The sequence below is a fragment of the Accipiter gentilis genome, unplaced genomic scaffold (genome assembly GCF_929443795.1).
Source record: "Accipiter gentilis unplaced genomic scaffold, bAccGen1.1, whole genome shotgun sequence".
Taxonomy (NCBI): Eukaryota; Metazoa; Chordata; class Aves; order Accipitriformes; family Accipitridae; genus Astur; species Astur gentilis.
In genome coordinates, this window is record NW_026061141.1 from 1,093,520 (window position 1) to 1,107,618 (window position 14,099).

General features: G+C 43.3%; 1 protein-coding gene and 1 long non-coding RNA gene across 7 annotated transcripts in view; one reads left to right on the top strand and one right to left on the bottom strand.

The window, feature by feature from the left end:
• LOC126037485 (electroneutral sodium bicarbonate exchanger 1-like) overlaps positions 1-14,099 on the bottom strand; it is a 432,495-nt gene that overhangs the window by 119,548 nt on the left and 298,848 nt on the right. The gene's annotated exons all lie outside the window — the stretch shown is intronic.
• LOC126037498 (uncharacterized) lies at positions 7,536-10,413 on the top strand. Its single transcript, XR_007505719.1, has 2 exons — positions 7,536-7,849; positions 9,785-10,413. It is a non-coding gene; the product is annotated as an uncharacterized LOC126037498 (long non-coding RNA).

The window sequence follows — 14,099 nt, forward strand, 5'->3', positions numbered from 1 at the left end:
AACCTCTTTGCTTACAGAGCTTACACAGTATTTTTCCCCAGGAAACCAAATGTTCAAGAGGAACAGGAGGCAGAAACAACATTTACAATTCTGTAACGTCTTCTAGCACCGTATCTGAAAATCCAGTTTCAAGGAAAATAAGGCCCCGAATTTAAAAATAAAACTATTTCCAGTTATTTCCATGTCACACTGAGCTGTGATTTTACCTGTAAAACAAAAAAATCAGAACAAGACAACTGATCCATACAAAAAAGGCTCTCCTATCCGGCTCTCTTTCAAATGCTGGCATTTTCTGTGACTTGGATTTTGCCTGTTATTATGAGATCATTACATCACCTATCACACAAGTGTAGCTTTGTTATCTTTGAAAGAAAAGCTGCTAGACAATATACAACACAAAGTTAGACAAGCGAGGGCAGTACACAGGGATTTCACAGGCACTCTGGAATTGGGCACCCGACTTGAATTCCTGGCTTTGAAAACCTCTCTCCAAATGACTTACCGTCTTTCACTAAGATCCAGGAGCAGTTCTCTCCTGTGCCTCATGCTCTTCTTTAGCCAGCCAAAGCCCACGGAGCTGCACTGTAAGCTTGAAGGCCAGTGTGCCAGCTGCGTGTCCTATTTCTGTCACCTAGTTCTTATGTACCGTTTCTTGCTAATCAAAAGGCCCAGTGAATCCTCCTCACACATCACACTTGAGGTAGTACGTCCAAGCATTATTTCTGCCGCGCTACATTTGCACGGATTAGCTGCTGAACCCTCCAGATGATGTACTGCTTTTCAAGAAGGGTGTAGTATAACTGGTGAGGGTCTACAGTAAGTCCAAGAGGGTGCTCAACGATGTACAGGAGTCTGACTTCAAAGCATAAATTGAAAAACAGCCTCTTAACCTAGAAAGGGCAATACTGGAGAGAAAGAACAATGTTTAAACTCTAAAAGGTAGCTATAAGGAAGAACTTTTCTGTGCATCCACTGCACACAGTTACACGGAATCATGGGGCATAAATTACAACCTGAAAAACTTAGGGTATGTGGCAATCTTTGCAACAGTAGTAATAATTACAGGAAATGTTTAAGAATAAATTAGGCAAGCGTTTGTCAAGAATGGTACAGAACGTTGATCATTCACCTCTAGAATGAGAGCAACACTAGACTATCTTCAAAGGTTCTTCTTTCCCCACTGCTGTCCCTCTCCGTATTTCTACCCTCAAACACAAGCATCATCCCCAGCTCTGCACTTACAATTCTATCTGCATATGCACATGTCTAGAGATGCACATTTATTTCTTCGTTACACACAGCTGAAGGAGACTACTCAGAGGTAAGCCAATTTACATAAACAGCTTTTGAAAGTTAAACACCTCAGCTTCTTGCAAAACGTCAGCCCAACAGAACACCGTCAGCCCAACAGAACACCGGGAGCGGTATGTAAATCCTTATGCCAAAACTGCATTCTCTTAAATCTTATGAAAACCATCTCTAATATAAAGCCTGACTTGTCCATTTTCTGACACTCCCCTTCTCTGTCATCAAGGTACTTATTAGACAGTAAAACAACTGACGGGGTAAACACCATAACTAGCACAATAGCTGACTTCCGTAGCAGTTGCATATCAGGTCTGAATAAATGTGAGTTTAGTAGGTAGATACACATTCAGAAATGCACAAGAACTGAAAGGAGTAATCTGTAACTGGTAGACTAAGAACACTGCAATAGCATGCAATGTAAATCAACATGCACCTATAGGGAAGGGAAGTACAGAAACATTCTTCTGGATTGAAAAAAAAAAATATACGCAGCAATGGTAGGAAAAGGTACTTGGAACGTGCCACTTTCAATCCACTGAAACAATGTCTGCAACAGCAGTAAGAACACTGGCAAACTACCTTCTCTGTTCCACAGGGCCTTGAAACCCATACGCATTGTCTGTTGCCAGGTGCCCTTAGGAAACAAAGGCGCTGCGATCAGTAGAAGCGTGTAGAACACCGAAAATGAAACTTTTGAGTATGTCACATGCAAGATCCTCATTCTCCGTACAGTCTACAAGGTTACACAATTGTAAAATACTTTGTAAGAATGAGAATCCTGACGTTTGCCTTGGATTAAAAAAGTTTTAAAACTCCGTTTTGAGTTTTTTTTCCAAGGGTTTTAGAAATAAAAGCATCTTGGTAAAGTGATTTTCACACACTGCACAGACACAAGCAGTGTTTCTCCCACTGCGAGAGGAGTATCAAAATACTCTTATCTAATATGTTATAGACAAGAGTGACCAAGGTCACAGGAGAATCTGTACTTTCCCACTGATTACAAGGAACGGGCCAGCTGCTTTGTGCCTCCTACGCAGCTGGAGCATGCAGTTGCCTGGTAACTCGTTCCGACCTATTGCATCTTAATCACATATACATGGAGGAATACCAAGCTGACCGCTTAGGTTTATCAGCCAAAACAGTTTACAGCAACGCAATAGTTTAGAGCAATTCAGGAAGTTTAACACTGAATTTAGGTATGCGCTTATATGGTTTGACGAACAGAACTTTTATAAATGAAAGGGAAACAACAGGTGACTTTAGAGCATACAAAAGGTATAGTCTACAAACCAAATATCAATTATTAGCAATGTTTTCCTGTTCAAAGGGCATCACTTAATGTCTCAGACTCAACAAGCATGAACTGACAGACTGTTATGATTTGAAAATTTTAAAAAAGTTCTAATAGTGTGCCCAAAACAGAGCTGTTTCAGTGTTCAGGCTAGACTCGTTGTCTCCAGTAAATACATATCTTAATTCTAACACAGGATAAAAACCGATTTATAAATTTCCTCTTGTAAAAATGAAACTGTTCCAATCACCCTGTTCACTCCTATTTAAGATATTAAATAGGGCAAATCAGAAGTAACTTGAACCAATCCCTCCCACCCAGCTATAAACCAGGACCATATACAGCCCTTGCAGACTACACAAGACCCTGTCTCATTCCAGCCATATCATTAGCACAAGCTGTGCAAACCCATGCAAATCAACAGGTTTTCCAGGCATAAAAGCAGACTCCAACAGCAGTTAAGCCACTTCTTACAACTGACAATGTCATACTTCCATCACCGATTATAGCACAAGAACAAAAGAGAATGGGTCTTTATTGTCCTTCATGAACTTGAGGGGCTGCAAGAAACCAGTGAAGTTACAAGCCTGGATTCTGTAATGTCGCTATCAGCATAATTTCCAGATCAAAGATCCGGCCTCCTGTTACGATCATCAAACATAATTTTGAGTTCAGGGGACAGGTCATCACAACACTATGTTAGGTAGAGTATAAAACCTTATCATCAGATTCTCAGCTAGTTTAAGTCAATGTATTCTGTGTGTTCCGCTGAAGTCAACGAAACTAAACACACTATCATAGGAAAAAGATATTTCAGCACGCCTCAGACCTGGAAAACTATCTTGAAAAATGCCCGTAACTTTTAACACAAATTCTCTGCACTTCCCACGATCTCTCAACAGCGAGCAGTAGTAAGACCCTAACAGTTACTTGCAACCTATTTCTTGCATAGCATTCATTTTTATTTTAATTTTAAAAGGGGCAACTAATAAATAAGATTTTTGCAGCTACTCACAAAAATCAATAAGCAAAGACATTTGTTCCAAGACTTAAATTTCTTGTATAATTTAAAAAACTATCAAAACTCTGTAAAGTAAAATAGATACATTTACCTACTAATGTAGGAAACTACAGACAAACTTCAGGAAATGACCAAAGGTGCAGAGGATAGGCTAATGCCTATTAGCATTAGGTAGAAAAACAAGGTAGAAAAGGTAGAAATGCCTATTAGCATTAAGGTAGAAGAAGAAGAACAACAACAACAACAACAACAACAAAAAACCCCCAGAAGTTCTACAGAAAAATGAGTGAGCAGCCCACAGCACTGGCAGACAACAGATTTTTTTATCCCCGCTTCCTCCACCCCTTCTTCTTACCCCCCCACCCCCGTTTTTTTTTAAAGGAAATAATTATTCTATTCTGAAACATATTGCCAGTGATGCAGTTGAAGCCAAAAGTTTAAATGAGTTCAGGAGAGAATTAACCGAATTCTAACACATGTGCCAACACAACTGCTATAAAAAGCATCTGCATCATGGTGAAATGCAAACAGCTACTCTGAGAATGACACATTATTATTCACTAAATTTGCCTTTTACCCTGTTGTATAGTTACTAATGTTGAAAAGAGTCACTGCTGTGCAAGAAACTAAAACTTACAGCGCTTTATGCTCGGAGAGAACTGTGGCCCATCAGCTCGTGGCTGTGAAGTCTTACAACTTAACACGTTGCAGTTGCGCACCAGCAAGTTCTGAGGTGGACTGCCGACTGTATTCAATAGTCACAGCTTATGTAGGAGGATATGATAAACTTGACTTATTTGCCTTTAACCGATGCTCCAAATATGTTAAAGTCGTTCTTAAAGCAGGTTACTGGTTTGATTACCCTTCATACAAAATCCTCCTTCAAATGGAGGTTTCTCTTCTCTTCTTTTCAGATTTAAGGCATGAACAGAAACCACACCTGCATCACCACTGAAATCAGTGCCTATTTTTCAATCAACTTTAGCAGCAGCATCAGAATTCGTCCTCAAGTACCGTTCATAAAGCAAATGCTTCATTCTTCAAAACTTTTTTTAGCAAAGGTTAGTAATGCTGTACCACAGACTCTCACGCCCAGTCACACGTGTTCTTCCCGAGACTGTTACGCAGCTTAGTATTTTAAAAATCGCCATCCTAACTGCGTACCTGATACTACTGGTTCTCCCCTTTTTAAAGTCTGATGTTAAGGAAAAGCTGCAAGTCCTACAAAACCAGGCAGACTTGCTTGTTCATGCCAAAGAGAAAAAGGTTAAGCATTATTAAAAAATAAGACTATTGCCTACCTTTAAGTATCCATAAAGCTATCAACGTGAACCGTATGGTGGCCTGTTAGCATCGCTATTTGAACACGGGCATGCAAAATGTCCTTCAGTTAAATTCCAAACTCTATGAAGTAATTGGTGGGCAATTCCCCAAGGATAAAACGTCTATCAAAAGCCAACAGTAAGCCAGAAATCTCTTTCCGTTTCATAGGGTAAAAAAAAATAAATACAGTGAATCCTGAAAAAAGAAATAGATATTAGACAGGGAACGCCTATATAGTTATAGGGCAAGTAATAAAACATTTAGTGTTTTGATTTTATTTTTTTTTTCTGTCATCACAATAGTTAGACAAACATGGAAACATTTGCAACAGCAATACTTGGGTCACTTTAAAATCTTGGTAACACTGAAATACAGGGCAGCGAAAGCTAATGATGTGGGGAGGGGACTTCAGGTCTTCTTATTTTCATACACATTCACACACACACACACACATATAGATATATACACACGCGCACTCCACAACTCCAAAGAGCTATCTTAACTATGTCTGCCAGTAAACGGAAATAGTAGGCAGAAAGGAACCATATCTATACTAAGACAGTTAGCTGTGCCGTAAAACTGAAGATCACTGCAACCAGTGCCATCTTAAAGAAGAAAAAACAACCACCACCAACAACAACCAAAAAACCTGAAAGGAACCATCACTGTGCATGTCATAAGCATGAAGTTATTTTAACCTGATGACTACTCTGCTCTATACTTTAAGCATCATGAAGTTTTTATGTATTTTTAAAGTCTAAGGTTATTGTTTTAAATGGCCTACTTGTAGTGGCAGCCCAAGTAGCATTCTGGAGAACACCACAGTGCCCACAACTTCTACAGGTCAGTGCAGTCTGATCAAGCACTACATTTCTAGGGGAGGAAAACAAAAAACCACTACCGCTCATTTATTCGATTGAAAAGCTTATTACCTGTACCTTCCAAAGCAACAGGCTACAGGAACACTGAATGCAAAGTAAACCAGACCCATCTGGAATACTCTGACTCAGTCTCAGCTCCAAGTTACACATCTTTCATTTCGTATTTTAAGGGATTAACAGCATTTGGATGCACAGAAACTGTCTTTACAGTGAAGTCTGCAGACCTCCGAGTCAAAAGTTAAAATGTCTTCCTAAATTATAACAGTATTAGCACTTCCTCTGAAAAGGAGTGAAAAAAACACAGCCAGGGAAGGAGGAAGTGACACAACACCAAGGGTTTTTTTCCCAGAGATTACAAAATCCTGAGAGAACAAGATGCTTGTGCTATCAGAATAAAAATCCCCAAAGAAACAAAAGAGTTTACCTTTCCCTTGGAAAAGTTACTTTTGAGTCAAGATCTGCCCTTTTTCTCTCCCAAGCATGAAATCTCTCTTCAGCTTAAGACTCTCTTCTACTGCAGTAGAAATTTAGTGCACATGCTGGAACCTGGACAGAATCTTATTTAAAAAAAAAAACAATACAATAGTACTACAGTGGCTAGAAATCTTTTACATATTCTGATGAAGAGACTCAACTTATTTCTAGGAAATAAAGTGTTTGGGGCCAAAGCCAACAGATGATGTTCATGTAAGGTTAAATTTTTATTAATTTTTTTTTTTTTTTTTTAAAATTGATATATTGAAAAAAGCTGGAGAAGGAAGCGGGGACAGAAATGAAAAACCACTCAGGGAGTCAGTGGTATAGACTGTCACCATGCAATCTCAATATTGTAATTGCAGATCACATAGTCAGAACAAGCCAGTCAAAAGTAGCACACTCCCTGGGAGAGGGGCGGGAGTCTCTCTCCCCTTGTCTTTCAAGCCAAGACCCAACTAGCAGAAGGCAGCTTTTCTGTCAGATAAAGCAAGGCAAAAGGATCATGTACAGCAACTTCCTTGCAGCCTCTTGCTCCTGAGCACCCTTCTTCACCTCTTTCTTTCTTTCTCTCTTTCTTCTGGTGATGGGAAGGCAAAGCATGTTCTGTTCCTGTGAGCCCATACTGCTTGTCCCTATAGTCACAGCAGGCACCTGTGATTCCTCTCCGAAGACATTTACGCATAGAAATCAGTTGAGTGGTGTGTTACGGAAGCATAAGCTGCAGTGGACGTGATTTTGAATCAGTTAATTTTGTGCCCACCATGACAAAATAAAACCAGCAATTTCTTACTTTATAGAAATTCTCCTAAAGTAGTAGTTGCCCCCAACAGCTGTCAAGTTTTTGTATCACAGGAGAACAAATGCAGCCAAAAGAACATTTTCTCTAAAAGGACCACTCCGAACTACACAAGCAGGCAGGCACAGGCAGCTCCCGATTTAATAAAGCGTATGTACACAGCACCACTTAGTGGTGCAAGCGGAGTCACCGCTGACAGGAATGAGAAGCTTGAACACCAACCTTCCCGCCCCGGCTCCCTGGACATGAACGATGATGTCTGGTCTGTCTGTCCTCACTCGCAAAATACCACTACAATGCCTTTACTACAAGAGAGTACATCTGCCAAGCAAAACAAGTCCAAGAGGGCTGAACCTCAAGGCCAGCAGAACCAACGGCTGCTGAGCATCAAACAGATGCATCCACTCTGAAGAGCTTTCAGAATTCTGCAGCACTCTGTAGGGATTGGCGCTCGGAAGATCTCGCGATGTACGGAAAGAGAAGGGTTAAGGGAGGCGGGATGACCGACAGACAGTATATAAGGGCGTGACGCAGTTGAATAAACGCCATTTGCAGCATCCTCATATTGGTGTCAGTGCTCTGTGGCCCAGGGTATGGTGGACCCTGTGCCGAGTCCCACGGGGTGATCAGACGAATGTCTACAAGTGGTGACCCTGACGTGATTGGACATCGGCGGATTACGCGGGGCGTAATCGAAGGCCTGGCCAGGCATGGAAGGAGTCCTGAAGGTGTTGGACTCGTGCTCTAGAGAGGTAAAAATCCCTATGGGACAAAAAGAAGCGAAAGCTTGCCTAGAGCGGCTCCTGAAAGAGGAAGCGATAGAGCGCCCGGGGGACATATTGTCTCCTGAGTGCTGGCCGAAATGCACCGCGGCTTTAGCGGAACGGGCTATGGCGACGCAGCATGGTCCGGAGTTAAAGACGTGGGGGCGGATTAGGGCGATTTTCAGGAAAGTGCGGGAGGAGGGCTTAACATGGAAGGAAGCAAAGAGATTGATGCACGCGCAGGCGGAGCGGGGCGTGCAGGCGGATGGGGGGGCGCGGACAGAAGGGCTGACGGAGGTAGCGGAGCAGACGCCTCTGGTGCTCCCAGTGCAGCCGTCAGCACCGGCCGAACCACCGGGATACCCTTGGGAGGAGTTTGAACGGGAGCGTGAACGGGCGAGAGAGGAGGAGCGGGAGAAAGAGCGACAGTTAATTCAGGAGGCAGAGGAACCCGTGGCGGAGCAAAGGAGACGGGAGAAGGAGAGGCAGAGACTAGAGGAGGCGGAGAGGGCGGTGATGAAGGGATCGGAAAAGGAGCAGGCAGAGGAGGGAGCGGTTCCCCTGTATGATCCGGAGGATTGGGTGCCGGGACGTGTTTTGCGAACCGCGCCACAAGCTCACCCTAAGATGGCGCCGACATCCGCCTTCTCCCCGGATGTCTCTCCGGAGGTCGGGAGAGGCGGAGCACGGCCAAAGGAAGGAGGAAGGAAAGTCGGGACACCCCCTCTTACGCGCGTAGCGGAAGAGGAAGAGAGTGGTCCGGACTCAATCGAGGGGTCGGCTCAACGGTTAGAGGAGGCGTGGCAACTGGTGGGCGGACACCGCTGTCGTCCGCCGCACGCAGCGGTAAAACAAAAGGCTATCTCCGGCTGTGAGGCGCAGTCGGCAGCAGCCAGTGAAACAGCAACGCCTATGTCTTTAATACCTGTGCCCGGCCCAGCTACAGATCCGCTGCAGATGTTGCAGCGAGTAGTAGAGGAGATACAGGAGCAGGTGAAGCAACAGCGGCAGCTGCTACAAGCAGCTGGGGAACAGAAAGGAGTTCCCGATTCACCAAAGATCACGTTGCCAGACTGGAAAATTGTAGCAAAGGAATGTGTTATGGACGGCATACGTTTTGAAGGACCCCCTTTAGTTTGCCCAGTCCGAGCTGGTCCAGGTGGTGTGGGGGTGGAGTGGTCTCCGTTAGATAGCAAGCTTTTGCAACAAGTGAAGAAGACCATGGATGATTACGGCTTAGGACATCCCATGACAGGCTCTCTGTTAGACGTGGTTTTTTTTTCAGGTTCACTGACTCCCTGGGATTCGCGACAGTTTTGCAGTATGATTTTGACTCCCATTTTTTTTTGATTTAGAAGGAAGCTTGGACAAACAGATTACAAGCAGCACTAGTTGAGACCCAACAGTGGGCAGATCGTTGGGGAATCCGACTGCTTCACGGTATTCCCTATAACAGTCAGGGACAGGCCATTGTAGAACGCGCACATCGCACATTAAAAGCCAAGCTTGATGTTCTTAGGGAGGGGGAGCAGGTACCCCAAGAGACAGACCCTCTTGACCACGAAAATCATCAGCAACAAAATCCCAAATGCCGACGTTCTGCTCGTGAGACCCCTGTGCACCGTAATGCACGGTTGTTGGCTTTAGCACTATTTGCACTCAATCAGTTTGCCCATGGTACAGAGTCACAGAGTCCAATGCAGAAGCATTGGCAACAGGCGATAAGGGGAGTAGGGCCACCAGTATTGGTCCGTGACCCAGAAACAGGAAAGTGGGAAGGAGGGTGGCGCTTGGTGACACAGGGAAGAGGGTATACTGCAGTACAGTCATCAGAGCACCCAGACTCACGTGTGCGCTGGGTGCCGTCACGGTGGTTGAAACCAGACCTCAGTCAATAACGATTTGTTGTGAGTTATTTTGCAGGATGCCGTTCAGAAGATCATCTGAGTACCTGCACTGTGGTCGTTGTGACCCTTGGGTGCTTGTCAAGTATGACCGCTGTGGACAACAACTCTGGAGACACACCAACCGAGCATCAAAATGGTGTGACCGATGTTTTGAACACCGCAGATCCACTTTACAGCAACCGCTGTGTGTACCCCATAAGCGGGGGACTATGATATGCTTTTAGACAAAGCCAATCAATTACAGGAGGCAGGTGACAGTGGCTTGACAATCTCCTCTCGTCGACCTGGCAATGGCTCCTGTCTTTGATTGACTGAAAAACGTTGACCCTATTTGGAATCCTTTTGGTGGTGGTTATTATGGTTTGTTGTGGGATACCAGCACTGACTGTTTGCGTGCGGAAACTCTTTATACAGAGTGCGGGTACCCACCAGTACACGAATTACTATGAGGTGGTGGGATCACTTATACCTGTAACGCCAGTTTGTACCGTCGGTCATCCGCCATAGTGAGGGGGGACTTGTAGGGATTGGCGCTCGGAAGATCTCGCGATGTACGGAAAGAGAAGGGTTAAGGGAGGCGGGATGACCGACAGACAGTATATAAGGGCGTGACGCAGTTGAATAAACGCCATTTGCAGCATCCTCGTATTGGTGTCAGTGCTCTGTGGCCCAGGGTATGGTGGACCCTGTGCCGAGTCCCACGGGGTGATCAGCCGAATGTCTACAGCACTCTACCACACGGTTTCTGGCGACACAGCCTGAAGCAGGGTTTAAACAAATGATCCAGCTTAGTATCTGCCTGTAGTGCAAAGAATAGCAATCTCTTGGCCCACGATTTGGGTTTTATATAGACTTGGGCCATAAACAAATGCAACAGATGTAGAAAAACTGAAGACCGACAGCAACTGGAACGTAACTATTCTTTTTCCACTCCATCAACCCGTTGGAAAACTCACTCACTCGTGCACTTACGTAACTGAGCACAAAGAGAACAAAAAGAAAGGCTTTTATTCAGAAGAAATTAGTGTGTCTTTACAGGAAAGTAACGGTTTCAACTTACAAAACCAGCATCATCATTAGTGATGCACCTTTCCTGAATAAGGGATAAAAGAAGAGGATAACCATTGCTTTTACTGATACGTTCTTAATAATTAGCTGAGCACTTCTAAAGAGGAAGAACTTTGCTGCTTTCAGGACCGAAGTAAGAAAAAGTCTAAAGCATAGTCTTCCTGACGTGGGAAGACGTGTCCGCAAGAGAGGCACAAGATCCGATACAGAAATGTATCTACGTCTCGCTGAAAATTTGCACTCTAAGCATCACCAGCTTCTGCTTCCAGGGCAGTATACCACCAGCTTAACCGGAGGGTAGTAATTTTACCCCACACAAGAAGTCAGAACACGCACTATCCTTTAAGGAGGCAGAACAATAACCAAAGCAGGAAGAGGCTTAGAAATTAAGGCAAGATGGCACTTGCTCAGACACACAGTGAGGAGGTGCAAGCTGGGTAAGACAGCAAAATGGAGATTGTTCCTCATTCACACAGAGCTCATTTCGACTCGAGTTGGTCATCCTCTCCTCTTCCCACAAAATTAGGAATGCTTTTACGTAGGAAGTCCTGACTTTGTAGCCATCTATGCCGACAAACAACAAACTATTCTAGGTCTGCTCTTGTGGTATTTAGGAAGTCGCAGAATTCAGCTTAGGGATGCATAATCACAGTATTTAATTACTGTTGCAGTACTGACCTACCTACACCAGCAGAGAATAAACTAAAAATCATAGTGCTTCTGATTTGGTATAAGCCAACAGACCTCCAGATTTTTTTCAGAGCACGTAAAGGTACAGCTCTCTGGGCATCACATGGTAATCATAACTGCCAAATGACTTGACAAGCTTGTAAACATCCAAACTGCTGCAAACACATCTATACATACAATAATGGATAAAACGTAGATGCATTCCACCTACACGCTTATGCAGGCAAACACTCGTGAGTTAAAAGCCACTGTATGAACCAGCTTACGGAGCGCTTAACAAAGCCAGTGATTCCCTGGCACACCTGAAGACCAGAAAAACATTCACCAAAATAAAGTTAGGGACATGCTCTTTTTTTTTTTTTTTTTTTTAAACTGTAACGTGTACTAAGACAGCAAGGTCACTTTTCCAGCATCATTCATACACACATATGCCCCAGAAGCTACTTGAAATTACCTTGTGTAATGGAATTGTCTGGAAAGCTCAGCTTAAAGTAGCTGAGCTCAGTGACCGATTGATTTACAGGTACAGAAAATAAATGCATGCAGCATTTTAACAATGCTGACTTACCAGTGTTATGTTATTTCCATTTAGCAAAATCTGGTCTAGCTTTGTGATTCTTCTGCCCTCAGACGGAGTCTCACTGAAGCAGCGTTAAAAACAAATAAGTAAGCACACATAACCAGGGACAACAGTTCCAGTTTTGATTACAGAATAAATCTCTACATTAAGATGGCAGTTGTTGGAACTAAGAAATGAATTGGCCACGCTGCAGCCTGATCTTGACAAATTGACCGCCTGGATAAAGCAAGCTATCTGGCAACTAAAAAGATCCATTGTACTTTTCTGCTCAGTACACCTAAAGATACAGATTTCACCCTCGAAATCTCGGCAATTTCTTGAATACCACCAACACTCAGAACAGGTTTCAAATAGCAACGTGGCAGGACAAAGTAATAAATGCTTATCCTTAAGTCTGCTAACTCTCTAAGCCTTTGCCTAGACCTTAAGGAAATGTAAAAACAAACAAACTACTGGAAAGTTCAACACACAATCCACGCAAAGTTAAGGCTATCAAGTAGGAACCGGATTACAAGTATAAGTCATGCAACAGCTACTCTATAACATGGATGTCCTGAACAGATCCTCCTCTACAGTTTAAGTCCAAGGTACAAACCATTCAGCTGGCAAGTATTCCAAAAATATAAAACCTCTTTGCTTACAGAGCTTACACAGTATTTTTCCCCAGGAAACCAAATGTTCAAGAGGAACAGGAGGCAGAAACAACATTTACAATTCTGTAACGTCTTCTAGCACCGTATCTGAAAATCCAGTTTCAAGGAAAATAAGGCCCCGAATTTAAAAATAAAACTATTTCCAGTTATTTCCATGTCACACTGAGCTGTGATTTTACCTGTAAAACAAAAAAATCAGAACAAGACAACTGATCCATACAAAAAAGGCTCTCCTATCCGGCTCTCTTTCAAATGCTGGCATTTTCTGTGACTTGGATTTTGCCTGTTATTATGAGATCATTACATCACCTATCACACAAGTGTAGCTTTGTTATCTTTGAAAGAAAAGCTGCTAGACAATATACAACACAAAGTTAGACAAGCGAGGGCAGTACACAGGGATTTCACAGGCACTCTGGAATTGGGCACCCGACTTGAATTCCTGGCTTTGAAAACCTCTCTCCAAATGACTTACCGTCTTTCACTAAGATCCAGCAGCAGTTCTCTCCTGTGCCTCATGCTCTTCTTTAGCCAGCCAAAGCCCACGGAGCTGCACTGTAAGCTTGAAGGCCAGTGTGCCAGCTGCGTGTCCTATTTCTGTCACCTTGTTCTTATGTACCGTTTCTTGCTAATCAAAAGGCCCAGTGAATCCTCGTCACACATCACACTTGAGGTAGTACGTCCAAGCATTATTTCTGCCGCGCTACATTTGCACGGATTAGCTGCTGAACCCTCCAGATGATGTACTGCTTTTCAAGAAGGGTGTAGTATAACTGGTGAGGGTCTACAGTAAGTCCAAGAGGGTGCTCAACGATGTACAGGAGTCTGACTTCAAAGCATAAATTGAAAAACAGCCTCTTAACCTAGAAAGGGCAATACTGAAGAGAAAGAACAATGTTTAAACTCTAAAAGGTAGCTATAAGGAAGAACTTTTCTGTGCATCCACTGCACACAGTTACACGGAATCATGGGGCTTAAATTACAACCTGAAAAACTTAGGGTATGTGGCAATCTTTGCAACAGTAGTAATAATTACAGGAAATGTTTAAGAATAAATTAGGCAAGCGTTTGTCAAGAATGGTACAGAACGTTGATCATTCACCTCTAGAATGAGAGCAACACTAGACTATCTTCAAAGGTTCTTCTTTCCCCACTGCTGTCCCTCTCCGTATTTCTACCCTCAAACACAAGCATCATCCCCAGCTCTGCACTTACAATTCTATCTGCATATGCACATGTCTAGAGATGCACATTTATTTCTTCGTTACACACAGCTGAAGGAGACTACTCAGAGGTAAGCCAATTTACATAAACAGCTTTTGAAAGTTAAACACCTCAGC